This window comes from Clupea harengus, chromosome 2, assembly GCF_900700415.2.
Source record: "Clupea harengus chromosome 2, Ch_v2.0.2, whole genome shotgun sequence".
Lineage (NCBI taxonomy): Eukaryota > Metazoa > Chordata > Actinopteri > Clupeiformes > Clupeidae > Clupea > Clupea harengus.
This window is the reverse complement of record NC_045153.1, coordinates 11,208,300-11,224,659: the sequence shown is the minus strand read 5'-3', so window position 1 is coordinate 11,224,659 and position 16,360 is coordinate 11,208,300. Positions and strand designations below refer to the sequence as shown.

General features: G+C 40.5%; 1 long non-coding RNA gene across 1 annotated transcript in view; it reads left to right on the top strand.

The window, feature by feature from the left end:
* Positions 1–2,505: 2,505 nt before the first annotated feature.
* Positions 2,506–16,360, top strand: part of LOC116224050 — a 17,132-nt gene continuing 3,277 nt past the window's right edge. Inside the window, exons 1-2 of the long non-coding RNA XR_004165397.1 lie at positions 2,506–2,534; positions 14,658–14,722. This is a non-coding gene — a long non-coding RNA (uncharacterized LOC116224050). The remainder of the gene's footprint in view (positions 2,535–14,657; positions 14,723–16,360) is intronic.

The window sequence follows — 16,360 nt, the reverse complement described above, 5'->3', positions numbered from 1 at the left end:
TACTTTTTGAGCATTTAGCAGAAAATCTACCTTGGCACACAGAAGACTGTTGAATTATGTTTTCAACAGGTGAAGAAGGGGAAATTCTGATGGGTTCGCTTCCTCTTTGGTGTGCCCTTTGCACATTTTACCACCTGCTGATTTTAACAACATAGGAAGCAGGTGAAAAAGGTTAGTTGGGTTCGTGAATTAACCTTAACTAACACTGAGAAATCTTGTCAAGGTGCATCTGTTGTTGTCTCTAGTAGTGTCAGGTGACCTAACCCATACAGGGTGACGCCAGACACTATTGTTGAGCCTTTTGGAGGTGTTGTGGGCCTTATTCAACGAAACACTGATGAAGGAAGGCGCCTGGCTTTAAAATCCCAGTGAAATGCTCATGAAGGCAGCTTTTGTTGTTGTTGTCAGGGCCGGAGTCTGGGCCGCTAGATCTCTGGTCCAGTGAGGAACTCACTGAGCAAAGTAGGACCCAAGTGGAAGATGTGCAAACAAAATGTCTCCAACAAATAATGAATAATCCAAATGCTCAGAAGGTAATGGCAAAAAACAGAGAGCAACTCAGGGGGGAAAAACAAGGCGGACAAAAAACAGCAAAGATATTTACACAGCAAAGGCTAAGCTAAACAAGAGACTAGGAACTTCCAAACGCTTACAAAAAACCACAAGATTAATCCCAGCTTGCTGGAACGACTGCGATTGGAGACAAAAAACTCTATAAATACCTGACTAATTGGTCACATGACTCACTGATGAGCAGGTGAAACAGAAAATAGCGGTAAAACAGAGGCAGGGAGTAAACAAAAAACACATGCGGAGAAAACAGGCAAAGAGTCTTTTTTGGCGGCCTCTAGAAGCCAGAATGTCCCAAATCATGACAGTTGTATCCTGGAGCTCAGGTTCTATGGTTGGACACCGTCATGTGTTTAGCAGTCATGGGCTACAGACGCCACATGTTGTACTGTGAAAGACAGCCTTTACGGTTTTTGTTGTTTTAGTTATGATAAAGCGGTGTGAAAATTAGAATCAAGACTCAAGACAAAGCGGATGATTCAGAATGATTCAGAATGTGGCAGTGACTTAAAGAAAAACCTTAAACATAACCACTTACCTCTATTCTCCCATCTGACCCACTGCTACCAAGACCTTCTTACTGTCGAGTAGCCATTCTCTGAGAAACACACTGACCTCTTCTGGTCCATTCTTCAAGTTTGACAAACTCATTAGCTTCCGTCAACTATTTTCTATTGACACCTCTTCCTTAGGTGAGATCATCCGTTCGCATAGGATGATACTCAACTTGTCCTTCACCCTGGATGACTCCTGGTCCTGGATGAGTTACCTCTTCTCACAGTCCTCATGGCTGACTATTTCCATATTGACTGTAAATAATCTAAAAGGTCACTGAGAGGCTGTGACAAATCTACGTTAAAACGTTTACTTCCAAAGGTAAAAACTAGTCAATTTCAAATGGAATCAAAGCAACGCAAGGCAAGGCAAGGTAATGAGCGTTCAAACGTAGTTATGTGGACAACAGAAAGTACACTCACCCTATTCACCCCCTCTCCACACTGTCATACCGGTGAACGGGAGATATATACCCTTGTTCATTCCGACACTGCCTTCACGTACACCCACATGACATACGTAATAGCCGTAAACCCAGAAGCGGACACGCAATACAAAGCACAATACACAAACATTTCATAGGACATGGCTCTACTATTCCCAGCCAATTCGACTGTTCCACAAAACATTAACATCCAACCTCGTTCATCTTCATTGACCTAAAGCTGCACAAAACGTGGTAGTTACGATTGATGACCAACTTAATTTCTCACACATATTTGGAAGATCAGACCCTATCTCACACAATATGCGACACAACTTCTCATGCAGGCCCTGGTTAATTCTGAACTAGACTTTTTTAACGGGCCTGCCAGCATGTTGAGTGAATTTTCACCTAACACTTTGGTTGTAGTTATTAATTAAATTATAAATCAGAGTTCCAAATTGATAGTTTAAATATATTTTATGAGACTGATATATTTTATGAGACTGATAAAAGTGTCTGCTCAAGGCCATAACAATAACTATAAAATATAGCAAAAAATATGCAGGTAGGATGCAAGAGGCGCTATGCGTGTGCAAGAGGCTTTATGCGTGTGCAAGAGGTGTAATGCGGTTGCAAGAGGCGTAATGCGTGTGCAAGAGGCGTTATGCGTGTGCAAGAGGCGTTATGCGTGTGCAATAGGCATTATGCGTGTGCGTGGCGGCTGCATTACCTGTTATTTCTATTTTCAATACATGTGACAATGAGAAGCACAAGGAATTGAACCTCTTTTCCTATGTATAAATACTAGGGATGCACCGATACCGATACTTCGTTAAAATACTCGTACTCGTACTCGTTTTGAATTGCCGATACCAAGCACCGATACCACTCATCAGTATTTCACTGCATCAAACTGGCCGGGCTATGCTGACACAAAATGTGATTTATTGTCCTACCTGTCCTACCACTCTCTGCCAGACTAGTAAGTAGCTTATTTGCCGTCTTGTGTTGCATTTGCTTGATGTTTGACTGTGTTAGGAAAGTTTGTCATAGTGTCAAAGTATTTCAGTATACAGGTTTGGCTAAATTTAGCTGCTAGCATCTCGTTAGCGATTAGCAATTCCGTTATGCTGCCTTAACGGCGATTTGGGCTCATTTTAAGATAAATGACGACGACAGGAGTAAGGCACAGTGTAAGATCTGCACTGCTACGGTGTCGAGGGGCGGAAAGGAAAGTACTTTGTTTAACACAAGCAATTTGATTAAACTCCTGAAGACACACCATAGTGCTAAGTACACAGAGTTAACTGATGCTAGTGGCGCATGACCTAAGTAACCAATCTTAACTGACGTCTTGCAAAAGAAAAAAACGCGCTCGCACACACAGAGAGAGAGAGGTAGAGAGAAAGACTGTGCCACATAGGTTAAGTGATTGTTTGTGTACTTGAGCAGGAGATTCTTCTGATCCTTTTGTAACTGAAATGTGCTCTTGTGCTAATCCAGTAATAGTTCTGTTCACTTTTTGTTAAGCAGACTGTGTTGTTAACTATGCAGCAAATTGAATTGCCTTTATCTGGTTATATTTGCATTTTGTCTAATGTGATGATATTGTCTGTTTGAAGGCTTTTTTTGTGTGTTAAAACCAGAAAGCTCTGTTTATTTTTGGCTTGGGATAGCCTTCTGTTAATTTTGTACAACAGGCTTGACATAATCTGCAGAGGATAAAATAAAATCTGCCTCCAAATTAATTGCACTTTCATGAGACCAGTAGTATCGGTACTCGGTATCGGCAAGTACACAAATAAAAATACCCGTACTCGTATCGGTTTGTAAAAAAGTGGTATCGGTGCATCCCTAATAAATACAATTACATCTTTGTTACTGTCACGTCATACAGGAAAGATGCAGTTGGGGAAGTTGAAAAGGTCCCTGCACAGTCGGCCATTGTGTGATACTTTCAACAGTTTGATTTATTTGATGGAAACTGGTGTGGTGTTGTCTCAAGGAACAATTTGAGGTGACATTTTTGCCAGTTTCAAATCTCAAAATGAATGATGGCAAGGACAGGGGAAGGACCAGGGACAGTGAGGTGAGGATAGGCCCCAAGGGGAATTCTGAGAGAGATTTATTTGAACACAGATGAATTGTAAAAAGTGGCAAAGTCAGTCATGCGCTATGGCAACGTGACTAACATGACTTCATCCTTTATTTGAGATGAAGCCTCTACTGTTAACTATACTGGGTACTTTGATTGCTCAAAAATAAATGACCGAGAACATCTCAGTATGCTGAACAGCAAAGTGAACAGCTTTCACTGACCATATAGAGGTGTGTGTGTGAATTTTAACGGTGCAATGAATAGGGAGAAGCAATATGTGAGGGAGTAAGGATCAAGGGTGTATGTCGACAGATTAATCTTCATGACATGGCATGGGAGCAGCGACATCCTTATTAGTCTCATGGTAAGTTGTAGTTGTGGAAAGAACATTATGATTTTCCGCTCATGATGTATTTAGATTGTGACCAAGTGTGAAAATGCATGTGACATATATATATTAGGCGCGATGCGTCAGAATCACAGGATCTGGGGAATGAGTGTATAATAATCTACATAGATGCCCTTCGGGGAAAACTCTATTCGGGGGCTAATTTTAACAAGGTACCAAACCAAAAGTTAACCGTTATCTCCAGATGGCCTTTGGGGGAAACCTCTTTCAGGGACTAATTTTAACAAGGTACCAAACCAAAAGTGAACCCTTATCTCCAGATGGCCTTTGAGGGAAACCCCTTTCGGGACTAATTTTAACAAGGTCTGAGTCAATCAGCAAACTTCCATGAGGTGCCATGGCATCCCCGTTTAAGCACAGAGGGGACTGGAGCCCTAAGCAATAGCACAAAGACCTTAAGCATCAGTTAATCATTACCTGCCAGTTGATGGTCCATTACAGCAGGTGCAGGATGTGTGTGTGTGAGTGTGTTAGTGTGTGTGTGTGTGTGTCTGTGTGTCTGTGTGTGTGTGTGTCTGTGTGTGTGTGTGTGTGTGTGTGTGTGCATTAGAGGCCATGAGTGGGCTGGACTGGGGGAAGGGAGGAATAAATGCGTTTGAGCATACCAGCTTCTCTTAGTGATATTCATTTTAGGGATATTTCTATATTTCACACAGGTGTGAAATTACCCATTGCCTTCCAACAACAAGCTTTCCTCACGCACCAAATGGCTGGGGCCATGATGTATTTAAAGTGTGAAAATGCATGTCCGGGGCAGTAGTTACGGTAACTATGTTGTTAATTTCTTCACTAACTTTTTAAAAGTTCAGTTTCCCAGTGAGCGTGCCAGATAATGTAGAGAGTTATGGTTACGCTCAACAAGCATGACTGTATCCTTGGAGATGCACGCCCCACTGTTCAAAGCAGTTACTGAGATACTGATAATGAGGTGTTAAACACATTCAGCTGAGTTGGAGGAGTTCAGAGGAGTCTTGGAAACAGGCATAACGCTCACTGTTTATGAAACACTGATACAATATAAGACTGCTTCTCAAGCCAGCGGCACCAGAATTATTGGGGGTTTTCCGTCACAAAAAAAAATAATTATAGAAGAGGGAACCGGTAGGGATCGCTCTCTAGAGTGGTGTACCAACTGTAAAACGGTTTCTTCCTCCCTGTAGTCACACTATCTGCCCCTGTTGCTGAGTCTTTATCACAGTATGCAGACACCAACGGTCACCCATGGTTCCTGAGATAAATAAGGCCATACAAACTGCAGTGAATGCCACCTCTGAGCCACAGAAAAGTCTTATAATGTCTCTGGCCACAGTAAGTCTGAGCCTTAGCAGGGACGTGCACAGGAGGGGATAAGGTTGTTCGGGCAACTGCCCGTTTGCCCTCCTCGACTGAAGTTGCCCCTCCGAAGGAAACATATATATTTTTTTAAATAGTATTACGGCTGCAGAACTTCATGTAGGCCTAGATAAAATAATCGCGGAATAAGCGTCCAGGGGACGGTGGCGGCGGGCGGTTAGTGAGAGTTTCAAGTGATAAAGGCAAAATATGCGTCCAGGGGACGGGGGCGTGGCGGCGGTGGTGACAAAAATGTACGTGTTGCCCCTTTTTTCCAGGGCAGAGCAACTGCCCTTCAAAATTCCTGTGCACGTCCCTGTTAATGAGGACATGGAATTGGGAGGATGAGGAAACTTAAAGTCGTAGTGCAATCCTCAACATTTCATCCTTATTCATACAATTTTTATTTTTCTCCCAGGATATTACGCAAACTTACCTGAAATAGTCACATCTACAAATGAGGCATTATAATGCCTCATTTAAAGCCATTACTATTCTATTATGAACCTGAAGCTTTTCTGTATTTCTTTATTTGTTGTTCACAACAATAACTTCTTACTATACTGTTGTCATAGCTAAATGATGTAAACAACTCAGTAGAAGCATGCTAGTAACACTGAACTGAAAATTAAATAACTCCAGGAACACAGGTCATGTCCTGTTCTGTCATGCCAGAAAGCAATGCAGCATCGTAGGTGGATATACATCATTTCACGGCCAACAGGATGCTACAAGATTTCCGCATTCAGCAGTTCTGGTAAGCAAAGAAAAAAAGTGCAGGTCATTCCCAGGACAACTCAAATTGATTAGTATTGATCCAGCAAAAGATGTCATTAGCAATCCTGTCAATCATTAACAAAGTAAAACAAATACTTCCTCTTTTTATAATGGTATTACAGGGCCCTACTGTCACAGACACCAGATGGAGGTATGTTTATTTTGGTGTGTATGTGTGGGTGTCTGAACAGGCCAAAGGGAACCAAGGCTATTGCCTCGGCTGAGATTAATGTTCTCCTAAACAGAACAGGAAGGCAAAATAAAGAACATAGGAGGTGTGTATTACAGAGACCTCATGGCCATGAAACACAAGGCCACTACAAATCGGCTTGAGTGAAATAGGCCCATCGGCTACCATTGCACAGACACAGATACAGTAACAAATTGAGCATAACGTTTACCGTTTTTGAGTCACTGATACAAGAGAAGATGCTTCTCAAGCCACAACCCTTATCATGTTTGCATTAAACCAGAATTTCTGGTTTCACCTCACAAAATATACAGTTGGAGAAAATGTAGCAGGTAGCGATCACTATACAGGTGATGGCAAAGGTTTTTTGTCTTCCTACCCTTCTCTTTCAGACACCTGCTGATTTGGCTAAAACTGTATTGTACAGATTTCACTAAACTAAAATGTCCTAATTAATTACAGAGATGTCATGGTAAGACGTGGTAAAACATGTTTTTATTCAAATCCAGATCTCTAAGGAACAAACAGAGCTGCAGGGGTGAGTGACGCCTGAGGGAAACTTTCTGAAAAAAGAAACAATTTGATACGGTAGTGTAAAATAGGAAATGGAACTGGGAGAAACAGGTTGAACTCAAACTCAGGTTCCCATGACCCCTTTAATGTTGGATGTGGGTGTTGACACTCCCACTTAAACCACTACATTCCTTTCCGAAAGATGTGTCCGTTGTTATCAGTGGTGTCTGACCCTTGTAGATAAGGAGCAGTTAAAGGTGCAGTCAGGTGAATGTAGTTCTTAGCAGAACGATCCCTATATCTGAATATACTTTTTTGTTTAAAGGCCTGACATATGGCATATATCATGATCTAGGGAGGCACACGCTATCTAAATATTAGTATTACCAAAATATTATAGGAAAGAAGTCATAAACAGTGCTTTATAAACAGTGTGGGAACTCCCTCAGTGGTGACAGGTGTTTCTTTAGTATTGGTTACAAATCACAAGACCGATAAGCCAGAGTAAACACATTTTCAACGTTCTCTCTATACTGCTGCCATGGTAACAACAGAAAAGCTGCTCTGTGGGAAGTCAAGCATCGTTTGCTGACCAAAATGCAAATACTTTTCTTTCTACTTTCAGTTGCGTAAGTGTAATTTGGGTAGGCTAAGCAAAACAAAGTGTAAGTCATGTCCCGTATTCCGAGACTGACTGTCGAAACACAGCCTCACGAATCTCCTTTCTTTACTTCCGTGGTGTTTGAGTCCATCCACTTCTCCATGTTTGCTGCAGCACTGCTGTGGAAGCACAGACAGCTGGGCCTTTTTCAAGGTTCCCTGCATTATCCTTTATTACCGGCCAGGAACAGGAACAGGAACAGACAGAGGAAAAAGACAGTCACAGAGGTGTTTTTCCTGAGAGCATAAACTTAAGTGTAAGGTTACATTTAGGAAAAATAAAGGTGTCTTTTTCTTAAGGTAGAGTTGTTGTGTGATCACGTTTTTTTTAACCATTTCCACATGCCAAATGGAACCAATGATGTTTGAATGGTTGATATTATAATAATATTAACAACCGTAACAGAGAAACTGGAGAGTGTAAAATGTGTAATGAGTGTGTAATGTTAATTTATGTGTTTTCTAAAACGCTCTTACCCATAAAAAGTAAGGTCACTAAAGAAGGCGCTTCACAAAAATGGCTTAAACAAAGAGGTTTGCACTCTCTGAATAAACCACCCAAACAAAACAAGGAGACTCAATTGTCTTCAAATAGAGTTTAATTCATGGCAGTACAGAAAAGTTAAACTAGTAAAGCTGCAGTCAATGTCGTGTGAACACTACACTCAAGAAGCAAACGAGTTCCCTCATTGCTCCGGGTCCTCAGTTATACCAGAAGAGTACCGCTGCTTGGGTGAATTTGCTGCTGTATAGAACATGACATGTCAGATAACGCATAGTGCCTGATAGTACATTTGGCTTCCTTCCTGTTGCACCACACCCACTTGAATATGTCTCTTATGGTTTCATTAATGGTTATGCACTGGGATACAATTGTGGGTTATCATAGTGATAGTGGCAGTCTAATATTGGGGAGCTGGTATGCATAGAGGAATGCCAGAGGGGGTGCTGTATGTATTAGAGGTGCACAGCGACGTCATTATCTGTATCTGTAAAACCAACAAAATAATCTGGATTTCCTCACCTTTTGCATCACTGTACACAACTAGTTAGTGAAAACAGTCACATGATGCAAACAGAATGGGCAATTTTATCTTGTGGTATATAATAATATCATATCTGTTTACATCACATTGTCTATCTAATATATATATAATATATATATATGTGTGTGTGTGAGTATTATTATTTGTATATATAAAAAACATCATATAAAACGAGCGCCTGCTGGAGACGATACATCCATTCAGTTTGGGTGCGGTCTGCTGTATTCTCATGTACTGCGGTGACCTCTGGTGTGTTAGCTCCGGCATTGCATTGAAAGTCAAGGAAAGCCATTCCCAATGGTCAAATCCCGAAAAACCTCAATGTCATAGCCTGGAAACCCCCCTGCCCCCTACAAAGGGACTGGTATTGTCTGGACCTTTGTAGGGGGAAGGGGGTTTCCAGGCTATCCAGGCTTTTCACCCCGCTGCCTTCTGGAAGGCGGTACCGTAGTATCCGGTCTCGCACACGCAGACTGGAGAACAGTTTCTTCCCGAGGGCCATCAGGCTGCTAAATGGTCATTGACACACCATCGACACTTGTGCACTCGTCACTTACATAAACTGTCACTTTCAAATTACTGCTTGTACTTATACTTACATACTGTCTCTTGCACTACAAATACATATATATCAGAATTATTGCACTACCTGCTACTCCCATTTGTCTGTAGTATAGTTCATTATATGTTACTATATGTGTATTATATGTTATATGTATATATGTTAGTATTATATGTATAGGTTGTTATATGTTTTAGCATATTGTATTGTATATGTATCTTGTATATTTAGTAAGGTTATTATATGTTATATGTAAATTATGTTCAGAGTACTTGTACAGAGTGTATGTCATGTTATGTTATGTTATATTATGTTTGCTATGTTATGCTATGGTAGGTTGTTGTGTGGTGCCTTGTCCTAAGAATTTCAGTGCCCAGTCTGACCCTGTGTCATTCTGTGCATCTGACAATAAAATACTTGTAACTTGTAACTATGACGTTGAGGTTTTTCCAGACACTGTTAAGAGTTTTCCAAACGTCTGTGAAGAGCGGCATTTATGTTTACATCCATTTATGTTTTTTCAGAAGATAAACCAGAGCGAGCACTACAGATTCACTTCGTAGGAAAGCCCCTGTTAGTGCCATTTTCCATATTATATTATTTAGATTCATATTCAGTGATTGTTCATTATAATGATTGCATAATTGTATTTTATAGTTCGCATTTTAGTTTAGAATATGTTTAGTGCACATGCATTGCATTGCTTAGATTAATCAGAGGTGAGCTGTGACGCATTGAGCTCGCGCATTGATGTATCAACTGTCAGATTTGTTTCATTGTTTCAGAATTCAGTAAAAGACGGTGCGAACACACTGTTTTTCTACCGTTTTTGAAACACACTAAACACGCGTAGACTCGTTCTTTAGAATGGTTCTAAGAGTGGTTAAGTGAATGAATATGTTAAGAAATATTTACTGATAAAAAGAAAGAAACTTTAGCCACTACATTAAGTAGAAAAACAGTGTGTTCGCTCCGCCTTTTACTGAATTATGAGAGAATTCGTATTTTTTGCTACTGAGCTCCCCCTCAAATTGCGGAGTGTAGTTCACTTTTACACCACTGTCGTAAATAGAGATTGCTGCCTCTTGAGACATCATTGATTAGAAGACCTTTCCACAACATATCATATGCTTTCTCCACATCAAAGAATACAGCAACCACAGTGTCTGGTTTTTTTTGCTGGTAATTATTATGCGTCCCTTTAATATTCTAAAAGCTTGATTAATGTTCTTACAGCTTCTTTACAATTGTAATCCCATCATGGTGCCTTTCTCTCAAATCGTCCTTTACTTTTAGGTATAGCAAACATTGCAGACATATCAGACCGTCTGATCACTTAATTTGAATTCACCAAACCGTTCGACTAGGTTTTCTACTGGTGTTGTTTCGCTCACACCTTATTTGCGCCGATTTTGCGAAAAACCATTCCATTTTCCAAAGAGATTTTTTTTTAAACCAGGAAGTCTTACAATGTTTAAACACTAAAAACTACAAACTTCCGACTTCTTTACTCTAGCGTGAAACTAGCCTAAGATTCTCTGGGGTTAGCTTTTTAATCGGCATGTGGCATCAGGTGCATACCCCTTACACGAAAAGAGACACCAAGTAACAAGACGTATTAGAAGGATTCAATGCAATGCAACAACGACATCTCCTGGGCGTTGTCATAAAGTCAAACAAGTAGGCTACGAAACACCAGCCTGTCAGTCTGAACAATTGTTGAAGCTTAAGATATTGTTATGAACGTTGTTGTATGTCTGAAGTAGCTTAAGAAAATGCAAAACCTGAAAATTAAACATTAACATATGCAAATTTGGCTAGGCAGAGCATAAACTACATTATGGCAATGGAACACAAGTCTCTCAACCAGGGTTTGACACCAAACACTTCTTCTTCCATTGCACTTTGTGTGGAGGACATGAGGTGTTTAACTAATGTACAGAATGGCTGAATGATTCTTTTTTGATAATTACATTGGTGTGTTGATACATGAAGTTGCACATGTAAATGTTCTTGAGGTACCAGCAACATTTGTAAGTCAAAGTCTTTGTAGTTTATATGATAGCAAGTATGATTGAATGCCTTCAACACCCAGAAATGGCAGAAATAATGTTATTATCTCTATTTTTCTAAATGCTTCACACTGGCTATGTGCAGCTATTTACATGAGCGAAAAAGTAAATGGGGTATTGTATTGAGGAATTGCCATCCGCGTGGCGTATACTGTTGCAGTATCAGTGTATGTAAATTCAACCTATAGCGATAGATAAACCAATGTTTGAAAGGCTGCGTAGGCCACGGCCCACTTTTTTATTTCAGAATTATGTTCTCCACCCTCTTATAAAGAGTTTTGACCCCTATATTGAGGGGGTTACATCAAGTAACAACACCAATTAGAAGGATTCCATTTTTGAAAACCAATGCAACAACGACACCTCCTGGCTTGTTTTGTCATAAAGTCAAACAAGTAGGCTATGAAACACCAGCTTGTCAGTCCTAAACAATTGTTGAAGCTTAAGAACGTTGTGGTGGAGTTGGCCCGATTGAGGGGTGCACTAAACAGACATAATTAGGTACACAGATAATATTACCCATTTTGATGGAATTTACAGCCTTCCAAAGACCTTTATGATTAGAATGAGAGCTTGTAGGCTATGCTACCATAAACTAAAGACAGACTCCTGCCCACATGAATACTGTGTTCTGTAGTCATCTGCTGGATGGTGTGACATGCAAGATGCTTTGGGCCTGGATCTTGCAAATGTATGCAGCGAATCTCACAACTCAGTGAAATGGTACTACATAATTCTCAATGAAGATTTACATGAATCTTATTACAAGGAAGACATATCTGTCCAACTCACACTTATAGGTACAGTGTGTAGTTTTCAGTTGCATCCATTAGTAGAAGTGGACAATTGTGGATAATAATTTTTTCATTGTGTTTTGCTATCTTGGAATGAGTTCCTCGTATTTACATAGGGAGCAGGTCCTCTTCCATGGAATCCACCATATTGCACCGTCATGTTTCTACAATAGCCAGAAACAGACAAACCAAACCACTGGCTTGTGATGGGGCCTTTTGTGTCATTTGCCATTTCATGGCCACCGTAGGTACTCGCACTGACTTGTAAGGGGGGGGGTATTAAACTGGCTGCAATTCAGCAACCTTACCAGAGGATGCCAACAAACACTATATACTGTACCTTAATATTCACTCACTCCAAAGGATGGAAGTTAGTAATGTGTTGAGCTGACAGTTCATAACCCCACTACCTTCCAGAATAGAAACAATACACAGTATAGTATTTAGTGGTCAACTCTGTCAGCTTTAAGTGTTCTGATTAATGTAATTTCACATAGTAGTACAATTTACATTGAACATTTAAAGGCCAGCTTCTGTTTCCAAAAATCTCCCTTAGATTTTGCTAATGGGCTTCTCCATAATGGTAATCCTGACAACTACTCTAAAAATTCATCTGGTCAGCCAACAAAGATGCCATTTACAAGAAGGGCCAGAGCCGGCTCTACTTCCTGAGGAGGCTGAGGTCCTTCAATGTCTGCAACAAACTCCTGCGCATGTTTTACTAGTCTGCGTCCTTTTTTATGCTGTGGTGTGCTGGGGAGGCAGCATAAAGAAGAGGGATGCAGGGCGACTAGACAGGCTGGTGAGAAGGGCAGGAGCTGTTGTTGGCATCGAACTGGACTGCCTAACTACAGTGGCAGAGAGAAGGACCCTGAGTAGGCTGCTGACCATCTTGGACAATGACCACCACCTACTACACAGTACTCTTAACGGACAGAGGAGCATATTCAGTGGCAGACTCCTGTCACTGTCATGCTCATCGGACAGGCTGAGGAAGTCCTTTGTCCCCAGGGCCATACAGCTTTATAACGCCACGCAGAAGGGGTGGGGGAGGGAGATGGACTTCTCTGCATGAGTCTACCTCAGTCTCCCCTCCTCTTCTCATCTCATTATATTCCATCCCACTGTCCATCTTTTTACTGGCTTTACTAGCCCCTTGCACAGACTTTACTATTTATATCACTCTGCACTATCCTCACACACACAAGCACAAGTACTCTATCTTTGCACTATTGTTACGACCCTGGCGGGTCTAGGCCCCGCCCCATGAGATTTGCATGCCTGTCCTGTTTCTGTCTCCTCAGCAGGTAATGGGAAGCAGGTGTACAACAGGTGTACCCCATGATTGGATGGGCTACAAAAGCCCTGATAAGATGGCAGTCGGGAGAGCTTTGGATTGGTCGTTGGATATGGATAGAGATTGGATTTGGGATACTCGTTGGTTTTGGATTGTCGTTGGTTTTGGATTATCGTCGTCGTTGTTTGTTTATATTACCATTTAACTGACTGTACATTACATCTTTTGTTTCTCTTCACCACACTGACATTCACCACACGTTTGCCTATAATTATTAGATAAATATAAACTTGTAAATCATTAATAAATATATTATTATTATTATTATCATAAATTCTGCGTTGCCTCCCCTTTATGTTTCGTGCATTGAGCCGGCACGTAACACTATCCACACAAGCACATGAACACTATCTCCCTGCACTCTTTGCACTACTTTCCTCGTGGACATCAACACTGTCACAATCAATGCACACTGTAATATAGGGCCAGATCTATCCTGTATCTGTATACACCCCACTCCCTGTGAACATGTTCTCCCTATGTGTATTGTTTTTTTTACTGTGATTTATGTATGTATGTTTGTGAGTTAAGTGTATAAGATACTGGATGACCTAAATTTCCCTCGGGATTAATAAAGTATCCATCTATCTATCTATCTATCTACAGTTATCATGCTCATAAACTGTTCTACCATGTTTACATCCTTAGAAGCCAAACTAAAGAGGAGAAAAATTGAGGAAAAGATAATGACATTTACCCATAATCCCTAAAACCAGGAACTCATCAATGTACCTCAGCACTGCAATAGGCATTGGCATAATTGGCTCCTAAGCATACACTGTAAAGTTAACTGCATGCAATCCTTTAACTTACGTAACATCAACCTTACAGTAAACTTTAAATAACTTCATGTTTCAACACTGAATTATACTAACTTACTTGTTTTTGGTTAGGTTAGGTGTTTACAGGGCATGTGTTGAGTGCCAACATCACTGAGCAGGTTCATATTCTATTTATGGCCAAATTAAATCATTTGAGTCACTTTAAAATGAATGAGTGAGGTGTGTTTTTCTCTGCTGACATTATGATCATTTGATTTATGCACATAGTTAAGTGAAAACATTTATTTACTTAAAAGTTGTTATTAGGTTTTACACCGTAAAAAAGGCATGACAAAACACCTAAGACATTCAGAGGGCAAATGGTTAATAATGTTAGGCTTAAAACCTGCCTAAGACAAAATATTCGTGTCACCTGCAAAATCACAAGGCAAGCATTGACAGGTTCAATTCAATTCAATTCAATTCAATTCATATAGCGCCAAAACAATACAATTGTCTCACCCCGCTTTGCAGAGCCCAGGGAGCACAATGGAGCTGTTAATCAGGAAGAAACCTTAAGCATCACTGAAGCCCTGCCTGTAAGTCAATGCTTTCTTTACTACATACAAAATATATAAATTGTTCTGTTAAACAACTAAAATGCCATGACAACATGGAGAACACCAGTCTGTGGACTGATGCTGAAATAAATAGTCTGCCAGCACTTTGGGGGAGGCTTCTGTTCAAAGCTGGAGGCTACTACCTAGTTAGTTACACCTACACCTAAGCTAGTTACTGACACCCCATACGCTGATGATGGTTTTTCATATAAATCACTTTTAAAGTAACACTATCCAACAATCAACTTTTTGAGGTAAGGTTTTATAGGCAATTAGTTTTGGTACCATCCTCAAATTCATTCTAATAGCATATGGTCATGTGAAGGACAGATTAACACCTGTGTCTTTACCACTAGCCATCCAGGATATGCCCTATGTAGTTCTTTGCACCTTGCAAAAATGGAAGAAAAGCTTTCACAGCATGACATTACAAGCTATTCATAGTTTTCAGTCACGTGACTACAATAGGTAGCTGACGGGCAAAAAGAACAGCGAAACAGCGTTAAACAGTGGACAACTTCGAGCAGTGCCGCCTACTCAACTACGATCGCCATCAACCACAGACAATACCACTATAGCCAGACAGAGATATTTAGAAAAAAATAAAATGTTTGATCCATGTACTGCACCTGCTGACATTTTTATTTCTTTAACCTCGACGAAGTCCCTGCCAGAGCTCCAGTGTGGAGATATTTACATCTATCTAATAGAAAATCCATCCCCCTACACATCTCAAAAACTGAAAGCCTACAAAAGCACAGATAGTTATTTAACTTTCAGAAGTGGATGGGTTCACAACGCTGTCGTCTGGAAGGTGTAAACAAAAAACATCTTCATAATCAGAGCAAAGATGAGTGCCATTTAATAGCTAGCTACCAGCTAGCGAGATACCTGCTGTTAGCTACGAACTACCTGCTGTTAGCTACGAGCTACCTGCTGTTAGCTACGAGCTACCTGCTGTTAGCTAGCAGCCTTTAGCCTACCCAACGCTGTTCTTTATCATTTGACACAATTTTCTGGTTTAAACAAGTACGAACACCTGGTCTGGCGAATGACAACTTAAATTATCTTCCCATATATTTTCTACTGGCATTGTAGTATTACCAGTTGGATGACAAAATACACTAGCCTAGCCTACTTGCTTAGGTACTTGTCGCACTCTCAGAGAAGAAACCGGGTAATCCAATTTGAATTGTGTTGATGCTTTGTTTCTTGACTTTATTACTTGATCTATTCCTGTTTTAGGTAGTTATTCTGATAAATGAGGCGACCAGAACAGGGTGACTGCTTTTATTGCCAGCCCCAAAAGTATGGCTGCTTTACTGTGTGTCAGAGAAAAATTGACCCAGAAGACGTCTACAATCAACTGGTAGCAATGTGGGCGGGTTTTAAATGCGATAAAAACATTTTTGTCTCCTCGCCGATTTGAACAGCCAAACGGGCAACAACTGTTTAGCATTTTACTACCTAAGTCAGACAATGTTAAAGCGGAGATATTAAATGATATTGAATGAAAGGTGGTCGGTTCCTGTATAAACTCCAGTGTTAAGACAGGTGTGGAATGTGTTTTTTGCCCTTCAGCTGGTCATTCTGACGTCACGTGAAAACTATGAATAT